Here is a 21,833-nt window from a genome sequence, read left to right as displayed (position 1 = left end):
ACAGACAGGCAGACAGACGGACGGACATGACGAAACTGTAAGGGTTCCGTTTTTGCCATCTTGGCTTCTTTTTCAACAGAGGAAAGTAAGTAAGTAGATAGTTTATTTTTTGTAACCGACACAATTCTATCTTAGTGTAACGAGCTTAATAGTTTTTATTTACTTACTTATTTTATTGAGAGCGCACCACCGACATTCTTAGTGGTGGTACTGTATTCGCTGTGGCCGAAAACAGCTTGTAGATAATTATCTTATACCGATACTTTTAAAATTTTTGTTACTTTGTCGCAGCCATTGGAAATTTCTCCTCTTTTAAACTCGTTTTTCATGCATGGGTTCCTGAAATTGAACATATCTGAACTGAACACATGAACACTGAAGAACGTGGCATTGATGGGAGAAAATAATGTCAAAACCAGATAAGCTGAAAAATCTACATTTGTAGAATGTAACTAAATGCATTGGGTACCACTACAGTTTTCTGACGACTACCTAAATATTCCATAATATCAATATCCAGTGAGGAAAACGGGAACTATGTTTGTATGGAGAACCGGTCATTCCCTTTCCTCTTAATAGCTTAATATACTTCGGCACATGATTATACATATTTATTAATAGGTACATGCACTGTATTTCCATATCTTACCTTAAGCAGAGAGCCAGACGGTGAATGCTGGATATTGGTTTCTGAAATCTTGTTTTTGTTTTACCAAACGTTGTTTAATTCTGCCGTGTGGACGGCTTCGAAAGAATCTTGAGTCATATGTAAATAAAGCTCTTTACATCATGTTGTATGTACCTATTCTTATTTTTCCGAACGTGTCGACGTGGATGTACGCCCTAGAGTATGCAGTAGCCTCTTAATCAGTCATTAAGGCAGCTAGGGCCAATATTTTGATTATATTATTTCCTTCCATATCCGCTTGCTTCCGATCGAACCATTGTTTTCAATCTGATTGACATTTATTATGACATTTGTCATGAACAGTCAGCTCGGACGTCCCGGTCGGCTCGGATAGGGCTGGGTAGAACTCGAATCCTTTGAATCCTCTGCTTGAAGACTACTCAATTTTCTGACTCTTATAATTAAGTTTAAACTCGAGTTCTTTTCAACTAGATAGAGACCAAAGTCTCTTGTAGAGACTTGAGTACTTTTCAGCGAACTCTCGTTTATTTACAAAAAAAAAATCGAAATGCATTGTCTTTATGTATAATTTGTAGATTAGATACGTACATAAATCATAAAATAACGCTTAATTTCATTACTGTTATATAGGAAAAACCCATAAATTTTTTCACGGAGTCTTTATTTGGAGGCTCGAGTCCTTTTGAGTTGCTCTTAAAAAGGACTACAACAGGACAGAAGTCGGAAGAAGTTTTTTAAGCGCAGAGTCTTGTAAAAACGAGCTGTGCCTACATCAAATTCAGACTCAAAGGACTCGAGTTTCTACAATCACTAGAGGCTCGGACATTGCTCGGACAGCACTAGTGTTAATGTAATAAACGGGTGGCCCTGACGGCTCGGCCCCGGAACGGCCCGGTCACGGTGGCGCTCCTGACAGCTCCTGCGTCGGCTCGCTCCGGCCCGCCCCGGTCCGGGCACGGCCCGGTCTAGCGTGAGTCATCCTTAACGGGACGGGAATGTTTCTGGTCTATTTTCTTTTACTACGGTGTAATTTTGTTGTAGCGTTACTAATAGTGGGTATCGTTATTTTGAGGCGACCTTTTCTTTTTATAGGTCTAATTTGTATTTATTGTTACGAATTTATTTTACACGCTATTGGATGTACGCTTAGTTATGAACGCTTACAAATGTGGGGATCTATTTATAGGTACGGAATGCTATAATAATAAGTATATTATTGTCAGCATTTCTATTTTTGGCCCGTATTTATTAAAATGTTCGTACAAATAAGCAAAGATATAGGGAAGTATCTGTGCTACAACAAAAAAATACTAGTTTATTCGTAACAACTTACCTCGTAAATTCCTAGGTTATATATCCTTACCAGAAACCCCTTACTGACTCTAAGGAGTACCCCTCGTGGATCCCTCAAATTATGTAACATATGGCGGCACGATATTCCGAGCCTGGTTCGAATAGGCTACCTTCCCGATTCACAGCGACCGCTGTAATTTAGAGGGTAGTATTCTCCTACTCATGAATAAGTTAGTTTCCTGATTCCCTAGTGGTTCGATTTAGTAGTTAAATAAAGTGGTATATCGTAAGATGGCCCAAGGGCCGAGGCCGATTCATACGGCTTGTGCCCAAAACCCCGCATAATGACAAAATCGCTTAATATGATTATAGTATACTGATAGCCGATGCACCCTGTTGAACTTACTTTTTTCATGTTTCTCATAACTATTTACTTACATTTCAAGTTTTCACAAAAACTGAAATATATTTTGTTAACTAATTTTTACAAATTAACAGATACTTAACTCTATTTATAATTAGTAATTTCTCGGTATAGCTTCTTCATTAATCTCTAATTGCTAGTCTCCTTCATAACTTTGGTACCTACTTTAACCAATACTGTATCTGAATTTCTGGGTTTTTCAATGAGAAAACAAACCATCTAGGAGCGCTATGTTCTAAATCTATAGAGGAAATGGCGTACGAACATTTCCTCTCTTCAAATATTATATGCTAAACTAGCCATTTGAATGCCTCAATAGTGGATCTCGGAATATCCTCTTGAGGTTCAATGTCCTAATACTAGTACAAATTACCTCCAATGAAATTTAAATCTTAATGAAATGGAATAGAGTTTCTTTTATTTTGTTTCGTTCGATTTTAAAACAAAACAAATTCAACTCTATTTTCTAATACCGTTGATTCAAATTCGATTGCCAATTTTCCTTCTATGGTGGGCCGCTAGAGGATATAGGTGGCTAGTTAGATCTTCGGGAAACTCGTTATCGTTCCCAGCTTGTGTAAGAGTATAATCCAATATTCATACCGGCTGTGCGTGAGTAGTTTTAAACATCGAAACTTCCTATTGAATCGCTCAGATAGAGAAACGTAAATAGAGTTGTAAACGAAACTGCATCGGTTAGGTAAACAAAACAGAACTGAATCTCATTTACATAGCCGTATTTAGCGTCAAAGCGTTCAACTTTCTGCGTAACTGCCCTTGAATTATTTTCAACTCGCGCATTCCTTTCGTAATCATCTGCCTCGTATGGAGAGCACATTAAAACAACTAGAACTGTAATGAGTCTCACGCACATAATATGTTCATGCGTAAGAGTCAAAAGGCTGCAATGAGCGAGTACCAGCAAGTCATGTGGGCGCGGCGTTACTAGCCGGCTTATAAAGGAGTCTCGAGTGGGCCTGAGACCCCGGCTCGCGCACGAGTGCCGAGTAATGAAGGCTACACGCGTTTGACACTACTTGAAGACACTCCTGCCGTTTTATGGCGACTTGGTAGCGACCTCGCTAACAACCTTCGGATTAAGAAAAATATAAGCATCTTTTAAATTGAAATATGAACGAGCTATTACGTCCAATTACTTCTGTGCAAGTCAAATAAAATGAACATTAAACAAAGCTCGTAGTTTCTCAGACGTTCAATAAAATTAAAAGACTGCGTTGCTGGGTACTAATTGGAAGAATTGTCAAGTTTTATCCGTTGTAAGTACCTACGTGAGTTTCACATAAAGCTTCAAGAAAATTCTTTAAAACTTTGCTCCGTACGTTGCCTTTTATTAAGCCTGAAAAGTCTGTTTTCTTCAAAGGCTTTTTTTCTTGTTCACACACAAGAGTAAAGTAGTATTGTACTGAATAACTACTTCGTCAGATTTAGATTGCAGTTATCAATAGGTACATGGATGACTATTTTCTTGAATAGGGTTAGCAAACGCTACGTTACAGCATTACAAATATATTATTATAGACTGAATTCATTGTTTATGATGCGGTATCTAAATAGGTTTATAAAGCCTTTTTTTAACTTGGTCGGTTAAATTTTTCATCGATATCGGTTACCCGAATGTGTAGTACCGAAATAGTTTTTACATTTAAAATATTCGCTTATTCGTTCTGCAGCACTACTTGTCGAGGAACGCATCTTGGCGGAAATCTCGCTGTTTCCTCCCATGAAATCCTTGTTCTTTGTGCACTGTTAGCGTAATGACTCTAATGACGCGACGCCTTATCAGCGCGGAGGTGTCGTCTTAAGAACATTAGGGTCGAGTTTTGCAGTCGTCGTAAAAACGTAAAAGTTTTCGCACGAGTTAACCTGAAGGAGAAGGCAGGCACACTCTGTTGAGGGACTGTGCGGTTGCACCTATATATTCATGTTTAAAGCTCCGTACCAGAATTTACAAACCCTCAGCGTCTGTGTAAAGGAGTTATTTTAATATATTTTTTGTGATCAAAAACTAAGTAAACTTCATGTTTTATTAACATGATATTTGTTACTCCTTCGTGAATAGAATACCAATGCGAATGAATAGGTAACCTACATCAAATTGAATATACTGAGCATTGAATATTAATTTGGATGTCGCTTGGACGATCAATTTTATGATAAATACAATATAGGCCAGCGTAAGTAAACAACGATATGCATTCAAATAACGATAAGCTTGAAGAGCGTGAAGCGTAGTGAACTTTCAGCTAACCTGTGCACGTGCTTATTCCCCAAAAAATAGAGTAGTGTTAGTTTTGACCGCCTAGTCCGTTGCGGTGCACTCTGTGCACACTGAACAAGCTTAATTTGAGAGATACTGCCGCTGTGTTAATTGGCGAGCAGACATGCGCTTGTGTACATTTAATATTACGGCCTGCAGGAACTGTGATCAATGAACTGTATTGTTTTGTTGAAATGGCCTAGATTTAGCTCTCTGGCTGTGGTTGTTTAGGATTTGTGGCTGCCTCGGCTTATTGCACCTTGAAAAGGTGGGAGCTGTCTGCCGAACAACTGCTTATCAGTTTGAATTTCAATAAAGGCCAATGTAGTTACTACCAAGATAAGCATATCTTTAAATAGTCGAGTTAAAGTAAAACTCAACTGCTATATTTTGCTTCGAGAAAAAGTAGAAAGCAAAAATACAAAACTATTTTTGTCTGAAACTAGAAAGTAAAATGTTAAGTAGGTCTCTAGGATACAAACAGTCCCATGCGGTGCTGTTCCACCTCGGGTGAATGACGCCGAGAGTTCCAGGCATGTTGTTAAAACTCAAGTCGTGTTGAGTCGCGCGCGCTAATTGTGCTAGGTGGAACCCCACCCCCACCCCCTTCTAGCACTCCTTGTTTTTGAGACTCGTTGCGCGAAAGGAAAAATCTTTATCACTGTTGACATTGAGCTCATGTGCTTTGTAGTGAGTTAAAAAACTCTCTTCTTTTGTTGCATCACGTGAAATGTTCGCATTTGTTACTGAGAATTCGCTTTAATAAAAACGTGTGCCTTTCAAAGAGCTTTCATTACTAATGTGAGTAAAAAACTTTATGGCAGAACCAATAAACGCTGAACAAGTATTGCTAGTTTAATCGCAGCTGCACAAAACGCGAGCGGCAAAACCAACCTCGGATCCGAACCACAACAACCGTGCCGAAGTTTAATTCAATCGCTGTGCCCCACTGAGTGTTGTAGGGTGAGGCAGGGGCAGGAGAGGAACGTGTGGGCGCGGGGTCCGTGGGGCGGTGTTAATTACTACTCGTGCGGCGCGCCACATATCGCGAACTTTGGCGCCCAACGTGGGCCTCCGCGCCGCCGTATTATCTTTTAATGTCAGCCGAGGGGGGTATATGCTTAATCTTGTTTGCCAACAAAGTATGGTAATAGAAAAAGTTTTAGCTTAATTTCCGTGTAGATAAATCATGGAACTAGCTTAGCAGCAGCAGCTCTTTCACACTAATTCTCATTGATTTGAAATCTTATTAAAAAAGAGTACGCGCGACACTCGCGACAGAAATACGTAACTATCTAAATACTTTAGCAATTTCAATCAAACGTTCAATTCGTATTCCGCGTGGCTGTCCCGGATACCTCAAACATACCCGGCCCTTGTTAGACGCGAATCCCGAGACATCCCGGGCATGCAGCCCTCTTTCCGCGGGCTTTCTCATGTAAATTTACGAGATTTCCTCTCCAAACTCGATATAACATAAGTTAAACTGCGGTCTGACGCACTTGATTGTCAACGCCTAAGAGTGAAGGGTTCCTGTTTAGATTATTTATTGAGTGACGAATTCATACACACTTTGTTTATTATAATCGAAGTTAGGAAAATAATAATCCGTTTATCTTTATAAATATTGCAATTAGTAAATATATTTTAACTCTTTTTTTATTAGTAACATACATCAATAAGGAATTCATTACCTAATCTATCAATATACTCGTATCTAAAGTCCTAAGTTTTATGTAAACTTAAATATTATGCTGGATAGAGTCATCTCAGAACAGTAAATTATACTGCGCATCATATCCATATACGTTCCCAGAGTTAACAAATAGTACTCGTACATTCGTGTCATATTCTTAACATAAAATTGGTTTGTAAATTGAAACATTTATAGGTGGGTGGGTCGATATCGGCAAGGCGCTCTGCGGGTCCATCGACATAAATTCGTATTAGTGCCACCTCTGGTCGACTTTACGACTCCTCAGCCGTACTTATTGCCTGGTCTAGAAATGTGACCGTGGTAAATGTTTACTGAAAGTAAATATCCTTATAAGTATTTATTTGTAGACTTTTGCATTATTAATGCGACAGGCTAATACGTAGCTTAAAATCATAATCTACCGAGCACTGTAAAAAAATATATTATCGGAGACATGTCATGTGTGTGCGTGTTTGTTAAGAATTATTTATTTATTAACTATCGGTAAGTTTAGAGTTATACAAACCGTTAAAGGCGTTTTGATTATGATGCGTGATCATAATCAAAAAAGTCACTCACATGCCAAAATAAAGGGCAATATTACCAGGAACTCCTGGAAACATGACAGTAACACGTTGACAGCGTACGTAATGATACTTCTTAGCGTTCTTAGCGCTGTAGGCACGAATAGTCGCAAGGTCTTCAGGCATTCGTAGCGTAGAATGCGCAATACGCTAATATACAAACTTTTCTCATTTGCTATTACACGCAGATTTAAAAGTTTCAGCAAAGTTAACATTGATCAACCCACAAGATTGTTATAAACTTGAAAACTGAATTAAGTGGTTAATTTAAGAGGCGAGAGAATAAAACCCGGTAAGTTAGTTTTCTGTTATAGATGAACTCTTAAGCGAAGAAGACATCGTTAGAGGTGTCGCGAAGTTTCTACAGAATTAATTTAAAGGGAATTCGGACAAACGTCAAATCTTCGTGACTAAAATGTGTTAATGAAATTTAGTTTCAAAACAACCGTCGATTCCCCTGACGTAATTATTTAGAAACGCTCAAAGTTATCAAAGCTTTGTAATTATTTTATTTGTTGTTTTGTAAGCGTTATAAATGAATATTAAAATTTATTTAGCTTACAAATACTTACTTGCGGAATTCTGTATCAACGGGAAATATAGTTTAATTTAATCGTGATGTTATGACTTAATCGCAGATAATTATGTTTGTTTCCACATTTAACGCACTTTTTCTACCTAGCGCAGTGAAGTGCGCAACACCGCTCCCATAAATCCTAATAACTATTTTCAAACTACCTTGTTAATTTGAAGATATTATATTATACAAGAGAATAACTGGTTTGAAACACCGAATAGACGTGGGCTACTAGACAGTTTAATTCCAGAAACTAAGGCGCCCGACGAAGGGCCGTCTCAGCAGAATTGCGCCGATTTATCCTAGCCACTTACTAGTATTTGTTTACTGGGATCATATGAACTTATAGGTCAGTAGAAGTGCGGTAAACTGGAATGGATGGAACTAAAATATAGACGTATTATTTAATTTGTTCTATATCCTGTTATTTATCTTACCTACTATAGTCTCTACTCTAATTAAGTATTAAACTAATGTAGATGACTATTTCCCCAGTACCTATAGAACATTTTAATTTGAGGCGAATTATTCTTACAATGGCTCGTGCATTCGCCTCAAATTAACATGTTATTAATAGGAACTCGGGAACTAGTCATCTACACTTAGTTCGATAATTTAAAATTTAATTTGAGAAATGGGTACACAGTTTTGATTGGATAGTTGGATACGTACGGGTCGAGTGTTGAAATTTATTGAATCTCTGGTCGTCCAGCGCAGCGTTCAATTACATTTGGATGACAAATATAGAAAGACGTCTAGTTGGTGCGAAATTAAGTGAGTTTGTTGAGTGTAAACAGGGATAATCCTTGGCTTGACTATGATTAGCATATCGCGGGAGTCGGCGCTCGTTCCCAAGGGGCATCTGCAATTTAAATCAGGGACTTGGCCGGGACGGGACGGCTCCTTAGCTGCGTACTCAGAATTTGAGATTTACTACGATTGGATGATTTGGGGTTCGATTTTCCGCTTGTTTGGACTGATTGAATTTGCTCTTAAAAATGACATTTACAAATATGTGGATTATAAACGCTGGTTCGTCTAAAAAGTTTAAACAATCAGCCCGTAGTTCAAGTTTACATCCCAATATGAAACACGACTTTAATTATTAGTATACATATGAACAATTGAACACGTCTTATTAGATCTATATTAGCCAATAAACAAGTAATAATTATGTAATAAATACATAACAGACAGTCAGACATTATTTGTTTATTAACTTATTTGTAAGATATTCTATTATGGAAGTATTATTAATCCAAGTTGAATCCCTATACATCTTTTTTACTCCGATAGTTACAGTTATCATTGAACCACTTGAACAAGACAAAGTTACCTTAATATATCACTTTATCCCAAATATTATGTGTGCCTCAGTATCCAGTGTGTTATCTATCTCCGTACGAGTACTATAGTCGCGGAGATTAGATCCATCAATCAGATGGTCTGGAGCAGCCGAGATACCTCTATCACTGCGGGGCAAGCCACAGCTGAGAGCGGTCGGCTTTTTGTTTCACGGCAAAGAGAAACTTTACCCAATTTTGTGGTGGATGGATTCTGAAAGTTGGTTATCGATTTTGAACGTGCACTGTTTTAGAGGTTTCGTCTGCGTGTTACCTGTTGGAATAATAGTTTAGGCTATATTCTAGTTTTGTTTTAGTTTTATACTCTTACTAATACATACAATTCTAAAATATTTGCTTACGACTTTTTTTTTAATTTAAAATTGTTTTTACAGCAAAGGCAAAATGTATAGTCACGAACCTTAATGCCATGACATAGAACCGATAAGTGACAAACCTTCAAATAACTTGAGTGTATAAAGCAGTACCATCGGCCGAACTGTTAACGGTACCTCGATGGACCTTATGCTTTTTGTAATAAGGTCCACCGATGTACAGTTAGGAGTAATGCTATTTGTACAAGTCTTGTTTCAACTAGGTATATAAATGTAGATAAACTAACTTGTTATACTTAAAAATGGAGATCTCAAACTAAAGCACTTTTAGCTGAAACTTGTACGTTGTACCAAAATACACTTCAAGCGGCGTCTACCGATAGAGTTGTGAAAAATTACCTCTGAAGTAGACGTCGAGTGGCGGAATTTCCTGTACCTACTTGCCGGATAAAGAATCTAACCGTTCTTATGGGAGCATTATTTATGGGGCATTTCTCAATTGCCCGGGAAATGCATAGTTAAATCGTGAAACATTACTTAAACGTCATTTTATAACGTCTTCTTTGGAGAAGAGCCTTGAGTAGTTTCTTCATCTCACATGATTCATTTATATTTTACTGTCAATGCTTTAAATTTTTCATCATATTGATGACAAACTGTTAATTTTATATTTTCTGTGTTTTTGTTTAGTATAGACGAAATGAATAAGTTACAACAACCACAAAATACTTTAATAAACATACTTAAGTGAAGATTTTGTAATTGTTGCTGTAACTCACCAGTTAAAAACTGGATCTACTTGCACATATAGTTATTTAAAGTAGATAATTTAAAGTCTTTTACTATTAAGTCTATAGGTATTTAGACAGTTATAAATGTATAGCGAAATTGTCTTTTATACAGTCTTACTCGTACTATTAATATGAATGCGAACGAGTTACAATAAAACATCATGTGCAAAACCAAGTAAAACGGCAAGTAGAAAAGTTGAGTTTTCTACTACAAAGTGCTTTGTGTTTCATTCGAGTGTATTGGTTTCCGCAAATAGAATAGATTCCTTATTGTTTGCTTGTTCTCTCATCTTGCTCTATTTTCTGTATTATTGTTAAGTATATTCATATTCCTTACACAAAAAGCATGTAAAATAAACTTACTTCGATGCTTAGTTTTACCCTTACAATTTAATTACTTGTATGTATGTACCTAGTTAACAACATAATAGCGTAAACCTACGGAAGAGATACTATAACTTAATATTATTGTCATTACCATTCCATTCCAATTTCATGTTTAGTATGTATTTTATTAGGTAATTCCAATTACAACACTGTTGAAAATAATATCATTATTTTTATTATATTGTGTGGCCAACAATACCTACTTAAGTACTTAAGTTTAATTTTGTGACAAGTCGTTGTTCCTTCTAAGAAAAACTAAATAATCCCTCATGTTTTATGGGCTATATCTTATGATAATGCATCCGTATTGAATTATATATTTAAGTAATATCAACGAAATCTTCTTAGAACATAGGTACTTATAATTCCACTTCACATTCACATATGTATATACCAAAAATTTCTAAATTGCACTTATGGCGCATACTTACTTACTTACTGCCGTGGCGCTTCGACCCGAAGTGGATCTTGGCCTCTGACACTAAGGAACGCCATGCTTCTCTGTCTAGCGCCGTTTCTGTCTAATCGACGGCACCAAGCTCGTTCAGATCTTTCACGACCTCATCGCACCAGCGATACCTAGGACGCCCAACCGGTCGTCGATCGACTTATGGCGCATGATCGGTCAAAAATTAATCTACCTATAGTACAGGTAATGTTTACGTCAGACAATAAAAAACCTTTTCACAAACACTAGACACCCGAAAACGATATCACCAACCACACAAAGGACTTGTACGAATTTCATAAGCCAGTTTACCAACTACGCGTATACAAGTTCCGTCGACAAGCCCAATTCGATTGAGCCTGGTAAATCTAAACCGTACAGGAAGTTCAGCCCAATCGTGTCCTCACCTGGAGCCCAATTTGAATTTCAAATAAGATAACACGAAACCGGGCTCGCAGTAACCGTGTATCTTTATAGTAGGGAATAGTTTCGCGCCGCCCTTGAGGTTAGCGAAAGTAAAGGGATTAGAAAGTTGTATCTGTTCCGAAATATACTTTACTAAGCTTATGAAATTGTATTTTTTGGCAAAATGTAGAAACTTTGGAAGACAGATAAATTTAGTGTATGGACATCACAATTTGGTTTGAAAATGAATCATCATTACCTATATTTATGAGCTACACTACCTATTGTTTATTTTCTGTTAGACGCATGGTTTTCGCCTTGTTTTTTACTTGGCTGAGATGAAATAGGCTAAAATCTAATGTTAAAAAAATACTAAATAGTTTTTACCCACAGATTACAGGAAAAGTAATAAGACCAGTCAAGCGTGACGTGAGTCGAACTTACGAAAAAAATTTGCAAAAACATGTTTGATTATTGATCCCTTGGGGCGCGAGTCCAACTCGCGGCCGGCTTTTTCCCCTTGGGGATAACTTTAAGGAAAAAAGTATCCAATGTTTTTTACAGATGATAAAGTATCTGTGTGACTAACTCCATCCAAATCTATTCAACTGTTTTTGTGCTTACTTACTTAAAAATTGTGATAACTGTGAGACACTATCATTCTCTTAGTTCAGAATGTCGTTGTCTATTTTTCTCCCGAGATAGTCTTATTAAACCACGGCTTAGCCATGTAAGGTAAATGGTGCTCGACGCGGTTCCAGTACATGTCATCTTAACTCATTGTCAATAGAGGTGACAGCAAGGTGTCATTTATTGGGCATTAGCATGTCGAGTACTAATACGTTTACGTTATTGTATTTTAGTGTTAAGTACACTGTTACTACAGTGCATTAAATCTGCAAACACCCGATCCAAAAACGCGACTCGCATTAATGATCGAGATATGACGTTCATTGTTATCGGCGTGAATAGGCTCAATTAATTACCCATTGAACATAATTCGGGCGGGCCCGCCGCCATCGCTGTTGCCGAGTACTCCGTTTAAATTGATATCGACTGGCTGCAAACTATTGATTTGTACTAATGCTCTTTACCTAATGATGAAGCGTTGATGGGATTGTTCTTTCATTGGCCCATATGATAGATCTAACATGACAGGAGCAAATAGCTTTATATATTACTAGCTGTTGCCCGCGACATCGTCCGCGTGGAATCTTATCTTCAACATTTTACATCTTTAGTACCTATAATTTTCATATCCAAGCAATGTTGAAATTAAGTACTTTTCTTTTTTTGCAAGTTGTATGAAGTTTTAAGTCAAGTGGATTTTGATGTTGGTTGCTGAAATTACTTTTCCTGTATTCTCATAATAGGTACCTAATGTACCTATGCCCTTATACAAAGATTCAAGTTCCGCATTCCGCACTCACAAAATATCTGATCTCCATACAAGATTTCAACCCCTTTCTCACCACCTTGGGGGATGATTTTCAAAAATGCTTGAATTAGTTTTCATGTTTTTTAATTTATTACCTTTTTTTTCAAAAAGTTAAAGTTCCTAGCTTAAAATTAAATTTACACCCCAAGACGAATTTTCATCCCCTTTTTAGCCCCCTTAGGGATTGAATTTCCAAAAACGTTGCAATAACTTTTTTTTGTAATCGGCTATTATGTCGGCTATTATGCCACCGGACGATATCGGCCTGTCAGTTAGAACAAAAATTTGACAATTCCGAACAACTGACCGGCGGATATCGTCCGGCGGACTGTTAGTTAGTTGTCGGCTTTAGAAAAAACTTATTTATGATTCCTTTGGTGTTTACATCGGCTGTCTTACTCGTACTTTCTTGCACAGTTTTATTAATTTTAACGACTGAGTCTATAACAGGCGACCGAAACGATAATTGCAAAGAATTGGCTATAAGATAATGGATTGTTTTCCGTCTGTCGACGGGCCGAGAGCGCGCGCAACATTTATCATGACAAAACTTATTCTTCCTTATTGCGAAATTCGAACCCCTTTTAAAAACTTCCGACAAATTCCTTCAAAAAAGTTTTATTTTTATTTAACGATGTCTGATTTATATTGGTTATTTGAGCACGAAGCCTCTAAACACTTATAGGTATAATAGGCAATAGAAAGATATAATGGGAAATACTAGGTAGGTATAGGTAGGTACCTATCTATAAGAAGACGAACAGTGTTCAACAACACCCAAAGCTATGTTTCAGTTCGGTTTCGAATAATAGTCTATCATAAATAATTTATTATGAATAAAATTTAATGGCAATAAGATTTAATTACGCTGAATTAAAATATTGAATTATTATTCTGTATAAAAATTGGAAATTGATTAGATAATTCCTTTAACAAAATAACGCTTTAATTTATTTTCTACGTCTTAATTTAATTAGGTTTGTCCTTAGTTACATGTACCTCGATTTGAGGTCTCATGTTGAAATTCTAGGACAGAATTATTACTATAATATATCTTGAGGTAGGTGCTTCATATTTTATGACAGTGTATTTTGGTAGTATTTCGTGACATTATTAAGAACTTAATAGTTAACGAGGGAGTTCTTATTACAACACCATTACTATTTTGCACGTCGTTTAAAATCAACAATTGCTTAAAGAGCACAACAATATTTACAAAACCTATTTAGCGTGTAAAAGTTACATTTTTGCACTTAACGCCCACCCCTCTGCTTGTTTCCCAAGATGTATTTATAGTCGCCAAGTTTCCCTAACTTCATGGCGAACGAAATATCCTTTTAATAGCGGCCGGGGTGTCGGGTCGTCTGCAATTTAGATTAGTCCTTTAATTAAATTAACATTATGATCCCTATCTCGACGGAGCAGGTGGTCGACAATATTGCCTGCTGGAACTCTTTCTATGTTTTCTGTTCCGTGATTTTATATTGTTTTATTTTACTTTGATATCGTTTTGAAAGGGATTTTGCTGGCGCTATTGTCTTGATTTCTTTTAGATTATTGTGGATATTTAGCTATTGACGCTAGCATAAATGCTAGCGTCACTTGCACTAAACCAGGGTTAACCGGTTAATCCATTAACCCAGAGTCAAATTGTACTGGTAACTTCAGGTTTGACCGGTTAACCCCAGCTTTTGTGAAATTCTTAGTATTTAATTTGATCTGTATACCTAATAAACCAATATTATTATGGAATAATATTAACATCAATAAATTGCTCTGATAATTAGCTTAAGATAATATAATTATATGTAAAACGTTCATGAGTGCTTGTTGCTAGGCCTACATGAATAAAGTATCTTTGACTTTGACTTTGGTTAGTAAATGGTGCAAGTGCCCCCTAGATTTGATGTAATATTCACGAGGCGCTGTTATTAAAGTATTTATTTAAAATTTAATAGTTTTTTTTCTGATTGCATTTATTTATTTACGTTAATATTTGTTATTACTTGTTGCCTGTATAACATAAGACTGACCTACTTAATGTGATTGACTATTTTTGCATACATAAACAACCCTCTTCAAGTTTCCAGCCTATTTACGTTTTGGTTGTCTATTCCCCTAACTGCCAATCTTCGGTCGGTGCGAGTCGAGCGAAAAATTAGAAAATATCTCTATCGTTGTGTCTCCGCTCACCGCCGTATTGGAGGCTTATAAAGGTTCAATCTTTCCGTTTCTTAAACAATGAATGTTTTATTCTATTTAGGGTGCGATGGACCGTAACAATTTGTATACTTCGTATAAAAATAATAAAGGTTTTGTTCGTAAATTTACCTTAGCTATTGAAATGAGGTCTCTCAATAATATGGTGAAAACAACCCAATTGAAAACAAGGAAATTGTGAGTGTGGCCTCCAATTTGACATTCGAAAAAAATTGAATTATTATTAACATTAATAACCAACATCTATTCTAGTAGGTAAGTCAAGTGATGAAACATTTTGTATGTTACCTAAACATATTTTTATTAAAATAACATTGTTTAGTAATTAGGCAGAATCAAATAGATAGTGATGGCCATACGTCGGACTCCAGCGGGCATTTTCGTGGCATGTCAGAATGATTGGTAAGGTTCGCAAATCAATCAATTCACTTTCGAGTATTTGTACTTAGTATTTGGTACCTAGTAATTATAATATAACAAATAAAGCAAATCTTTCTATTGATTAGACGGCACTCTACCAACAAATATAAGTATGAACAACAGTCATAATGACGCATGTCAGCTATTTATTTGTTTTTTAAGTGGCCACTTCAGTGTGCTATCAGTCATCACTTCAAAGAGTATTTACACATTAAAGATGAATAAAATGATAACGGGTAACTAATTTAATTAACTATGTTACAAATACTAGGTACATTATAATCCTCGTAAGTTAAGATTTTTTTGTAAACCTTACCTTGCCCTCAAACTGCCCCCTATAGTCCGACGTTTGGTGATGGCACACGTAGCCAAATATATCGAAACACACGTTCATTTCAAAGGTGTTCAAAATGACACACTCTTATTCTTTTAACAATAACGTCGCGTCAAGATCATTTTGAACACCTCACCCGCTTAGCAACTTCTGCTGCTGTACAATAAAGCAAAATTGGCAGTAAGAATTATATATAAGTAACGGTGTATTTTTGATCATAAAACTAGTTTTATTACATTTTATTAGTCTGCTTATATCACGAGTCCTCTATTAAATCCATTTCTCGGAATTTTCAGATTTATCGGGGTTATAGAGAACCGAATAAATATGTATAAATTGTTAAAGGAAATAAGGTAAGTACCAAAATATCGCGAAACCAAATGCTATAACATTGAGAAACTTTTCCTATTTTTTAATAAGTGTACTAACTTCAAACAGATATACAATTGCTTGTTACAAAACGTTAAACAGTAACATTATTTCCAAAGTTGTAAATTTCCATTATTGCCCTTTTCACAAATGGAAATAACATGTCGTGTCCGCTTATAGACATGTGACGAACCCAATTCGATTAACCTTCTCTGTTGGGGCGTGACATTTCATTTTCAAATCGTTTTTAAGTGACACTTTGTAAATAATCAAGGTAGTAAGGCGATTTTGACCCTCGATTCCTATTGTTTTTGAGAATTTCACACCGCAGTTATTTTAACCCTGAACAAATTCAGTCATTCTATTCTATTTAACCCTTTACCGTGCCGTTGCACAGTACACTACTCGCCGCCATAATATGTTTATTTGAAAGCTCTGTCATATCGAAGTGTACTAAACATTTTCACGGGCCGATGGTACATATTAAACCTTGCTGGGGCACGTAAATACTGGGCGCATGATAAATTCCCGTGCGCCGCCCCGGGGTTTCCGCTCCGCTCGCTTCGGATGCGAGCTGTGCGATCGATCGTACGAACAGTGTGAACACACCTTTATCACTATTTTATTTTTAATATTAAAGGTTTGGTTCCTGTACAGAAATACTGTAGTATTTTAAGCTATATTATGGTAACAAGTAGAAACTAATACTACGATATCTAGTCGTATCTAATAAATAATCGTAAAACGCATAATTTGGCGTCATCGTCATCGGCTATTTTTATCAATGGCGGTGATATCAACAAACAATTGCTAAATTTCGCAAAATATATCGCATAAAAGTCTTGATGAATCAACTTGCGGTAAGTGTCAAAAAATCAAGTCAACATTTGACTTTATTACATTAATTCTAGTGACGCTACGTAAGTATTTGTGAAGATAATATTAAACATACTTAAGGGGACAATAATAAACAAAATCTAACTCCTGTTTCAAATATTCATCTACCATATATTAGCAATTAGCTTAGATAATAGAGCTCATTGCGCCTGACCCAACATTCGCTCATTAAATTTACATTCATGCGCCAACATCTAACAATGCTCGTCTTTGTTTAGTGCCGTGCTAGCTTACCTGTTGCTACCAGAAACTGTATCTCGTCTGTTGGTCTAAAACATGCATATAGCCAAGCATATACACCTAGATAATATGCATGTGACAAAGCTAAACAGAATAATTATCTAATACAGTAGCTGGAGGTAGACAATCGTAGATGGTTAACCAAGGGATGAAAGACACCCATTTCTGTCGAGGTTTGGCGCTCGAACGCAGTGAGAGGACCTATAGTCTGAGACTGAAATTGTGCCTTACAGCCGAGTTAAACACTCTATTCTAGCTTCATGTCGAATAAGAGGAAAGTAAAATGCATGTCCATTTAAAAAAAATACAGCTAAGTATAATCTTCAGTACTACTTCTTGACGCTTACTGTCAAGAGAGGCATATTTGCCTTTTTATATAAGCAACATTATCAGGGTGATTTTAGTAAGTAATAGGTATAGCATTACCTACTAACTTAACTGAGTAGCCATTAACAGGCGTTCCCCTCTGTCGAAAATAGGCGGCCAATGGTCATACACATTGTACGGACTGACGTTTATCTGACATGGCTATTTTTACGTTACGTATACATTTGACGTGCCCCTCCCCCGCAAAAATCGGCCATGTACAGTAAATTATAGATAAGGCGTCTCTGTTTGGTTATGTCCTTAAAGCCTACTAATTAAATATTTCTTGCAAAAAAAAAGGTTAAAATCTTCAAATTTAGCAGGTTTCTGTCAGTTGCTTTTATTTAGTAAATGTCATAATTTATTATTATAAGGCTACTACTATAGTACATTTCGATGCTAGTGCGGAAGGTATGTCATTACTTCACGAGTACCGAGATATCTTGCCACGAGCCGCAGGCGAGTGGCAAGACTCGGGACGAGTGAAGAATGACATTTCCGCACGTGTATCGAACGACGTTTTTTAATACAGTTGCGAAAAAATAAGAAAAACATTGTTAATCGTACACTAAACAAAAGTGGTAACAGTGACAGCTCGGTTAGACGTCGTCTTTAAGTATATTATATCTATGGGCGTTTGACAGCTATTCCGTTCCATTCAGTCAACTTATTAAGAACGGAATTTTCAATATTGAATATTAAAAATTAAACGTGTTATAATGATGAAGAGGTAAGTAATTAAATATGAAATATGTAATATTTTTCGTATTCTTACATTAACGGTAGGTTTTTATGCTGATTACGACGTTTAAAGGAAACTAATATTAACACTCATCAATAAGTAGTCGTGAATTGGAACAAGTATAAATTTAAAAAAATTGGAAAAGTAAAAAGCACTAGTTCGAGATAACCAACTTTCCGCACGCTAAACAGCTACGTAAAGTAGCACTTTTTGAGCAACTGTATTAAAAAAACTATTTCAGATTTCATGGAAAATATTCAATGTATTGCTTCATAACAGACCTTCATCGTGTTTTCCTTTGTGTTCAAATGGTTTTATTTCACTGCAACTGCCGAAGCATCGGTTTGCACTGCTCCCATTACTCGGCGTGATTTCGAAAGCTGATTCACATACGGCTGTATGCAATTGTCACCCGATTGCGCCCGGCTCATCTCACTTTGGTTTTTTTTTTTAGCAGCCAATATGGAGCACACAGAAAATAAAAATATATTGCATTTCGGCGCGATATTTGTTGCGACATAGTCATAACAACTTTTGCTGCTGGGAGTGCTTGTTAATTGACACAGAGGCAGTTAAGTGCTGTAAACTGAACTGTAAACTAGGTACCTACATGTTTTCTAATATAAGGGGGTTTTCAGAATAAATGGTACCATTTACTAAGACATTTATTACTACGAGTTAAAAGCCTCAAAATCACGAGTACTATTGAAAGATACGAAGGAAAAACGTGACCCCAGCTTTTCATACAAAGTTTGGGTGTCAGTTTTTTGACGGTTCATACAAAATGTACTTACTTTTGTGAAAATGAGTCACAAAACTGAAAACTTTTAGGGACACAATTTTTTTATTTTTAAATCGATAGTCCTAGTGATTCTAAGTAGAAATAACCCAAAAGTTGATGGATTTTCGAAAAAAGTATGTAAGTGGTATACTTTTAAGTGAACATGCCCATAATTATTAATCTGTTGCCTAAGAATACCTCAACATAGTTTAATCTGAATTTTAAATCGTATGATCATCTATCAAAAACTTGTTGAAATATGGTTGGCCAACACTGATTGCGGGTATTATGGAGGAGATAACCGCAGACTAAGCTATCGCAGCGTGGTTCACAATACAATCTGCCTTCCTGCCATATTACTGTCACCCGTGAATGTTATCAGACTAGTGTTCCGTCAAAGACCACGTTTAAGTATGTTTCGCTTAAGGAAACAAGGCCGTGAAACTCATGTCGTACTACTACATGCGTAGGTATGTGTATTCTATGAAGAAATACATTCGCAAGTAGCAAAATTAACACGAAGTTAGGTTTTAAATTTAACCACGACAGGATCATGTATACATATATATATATATATATATACAGTGTGTTTTCTGTAACAGGAACAATAAATTAAACTGTAGGCTCTACTCCTCATACTGACCAACATTTGTTCAGCAACTTTTGAAAATAACTTATGGTTTGATTTTTATTACACTTTAAAGTTTATTCTAAGACACAATGTATTGCTTTGTTATGTTAAAAGCGTGACAAGTAACGTCAAACACACTGATGTCAGCGTACATTGAAGGCAATATTTATTTTGTATGAAAAAGAGAAAGTCTAAAGGATTCATAATTTAAAAAAAATGCTGAACAAATGTTGGTCAGTTTGAGGAGTACAGCATTTAGTTTAATTTATTGCTCCTGTTACAGGAAGCACCCTGTATAGTATTTGTAGGTAAGAGATTTAATATTTTCCAATATCAAAACTAACAATGTTTTCGATGTTTTCCCTGTTTTTGCCACACACGAGTATGAAGCATAACTCAATAGTGGAGCGGAGGGATTCGGAGGCAACCGAGTGTAAAATGGTCGACACAGAGGGGCATTTTCAAACTGACCGGACGCCCCCGCCGCTGGGTGAAATATGTTGCCTGAGCGAGTATTTGACGTCCTTATGTGATAGATATTTCACTCGCGTAGGTGTGGTCCGACATGAATCAGGTCGTCCGCCGTGAGACCTAGGCGATGAACACTTTTATGAGAGGCGACGGTGCGATGAAATTGTGTTCTAGGATAAATATTCCTTAATTCAAATAGCAATATAACTCTTTTACGGTCCCTTCTAAGTGATTAAATGGCATGCCGTAACAGTATTCTCTAGAGTAAATAGTATGATCGCAAAGTAAAAGAACGAGCATTCCATTTATTAACCTTTTACAGGACTGTTTATCTTTTATATGAAGTGCTTTCTTTCACCCTAGGCTATTTCAATATTTGTCCAAATCCAGGCCGAGCCCCTAGCTAAACCGGTTATGCTTATTCGTTGTCAAAGTGAAATATTTTCCATCGGGGACAGAGCGCATTCGCTTGGAAAATGACGAACGTAAAAGGAGTTTAAATATCGAAATATTTTAACTTCAAACTAAGCCCGGCTGAATGTGATATCAAAGCGAGTATCAAGTTTCTTTGCGCTGAGTATCTACAATCGTACGAGTATAATGGTAACTTTGTATTAAAGATTCGCGTAAAAATATCGCGTATCGGCGAACCGGGGCATTCCCATGCAGTCGACCGGAAAATAGCCGACATTAAGGTCTGACATTCTGCTACTGGTCGAGGGTCGGATGCGATAAAAATATATATTGCGAGAACCGCTTCTGCTCTGGCCAGAAGATTTCACGTTCAAGGATGAACTTCAAATAACGTTTGTTTCCCTCGGTTGCCTCGTAGAGAATTTTCGAATTGCTGTTAAAATATGTCAAAATTTTACTCCGTTTTGTAATTTGATTTAAAGTTTTATTCTTATCTAAAGTATACAAAGGAATGGCTGTTTTTTTTAATGGAGGTTGCGATCTGCCTATTAGGCACTGCTTAAAGGAGGGCTTAAAGTGTTCCGTTTCTTTGGCTACCATTTGTGTATTATAGAGAAGGTTGTTTTAGACGGCGCGGGAACTCGCATGCAATTGAAGGGATGTTTACAAAAACCACATAACTGACTACACTGGTTGACACCTGAAACGATTAACAATGTTCTGAAAAAAGTGTCAAGTGTCAATTGTATGTTGTTTGTGTAAACATCCCTTCAATTATAGTTACATTGCGGACTGTTGATTACGTCCAATTCAACCGACCGATCAAAAACCGCAATGTAATAAAACTCATATGCGAGTTCTCGCATCGTCTAAATCTAAATGAGCCCTTAGAATGTTAGATGCATAAATAAAGTGCGCAACAAGATGGCGCCGGCGCGGGCGGCGGCCGGTGTTGCCTGCAATTAATCTCCATTTCCCGCGCGCGCCAAATCGCGCCGCCATTACGACCTCTGTTTTATTTCATTAAATGGACCCGCCGAATTAATGCGTTGCACCGTTTACAAAGCCGATGAAAGAATCGAGAAGGAGCGGTTGAATAGAAACATTTCTACGCTTCTTTTGTGTTTGCGGTGAATAATGTTCTTTTCTTTTTTGTTTGAGGTGGGAAAATGCCTACTTGGAAATGACATCAAATATAACGAAGTTATAAAGGGAAACGTTATTTTAGTTTAGAAATTGACGAGTCCAAAAAATGCCGCCATATAACTCCCATTAAATAGAATTGCAATCTAATCTCTCT

General features: G+C 36.7%; 1 protein-coding gene across 1 annotated transcript in view; it reads left to right on the top strand.

The window, feature by feature from the left end:
- LOC134668163 (protein couch potato) overlaps window positions 1–21,833 on the top strand; it is a 209,517-nt gene that overhangs the window by 174,486 nt on the left and 13,198 nt on the right. The window lies entirely within an intron of this gene.

This window comes from Cydia fagiglandana, chromosome 10 (assembly GCF_963556715.1).
Source record: "Cydia fagiglandana chromosome 10, ilCydFagi1.1, whole genome shotgun sequence".
In the NCBI taxonomy this organism is placed as follows: Eukaryota; Metazoa; Arthropoda; class Insecta; order Lepidoptera; family Tortricidae; genus Cydia; species Cydia fagiglandana.
The sequence above is the reverse complement of the archived record's forward strand: the minus strand, read 5'-3'. Positions and strand labels throughout refer to the sequence as shown.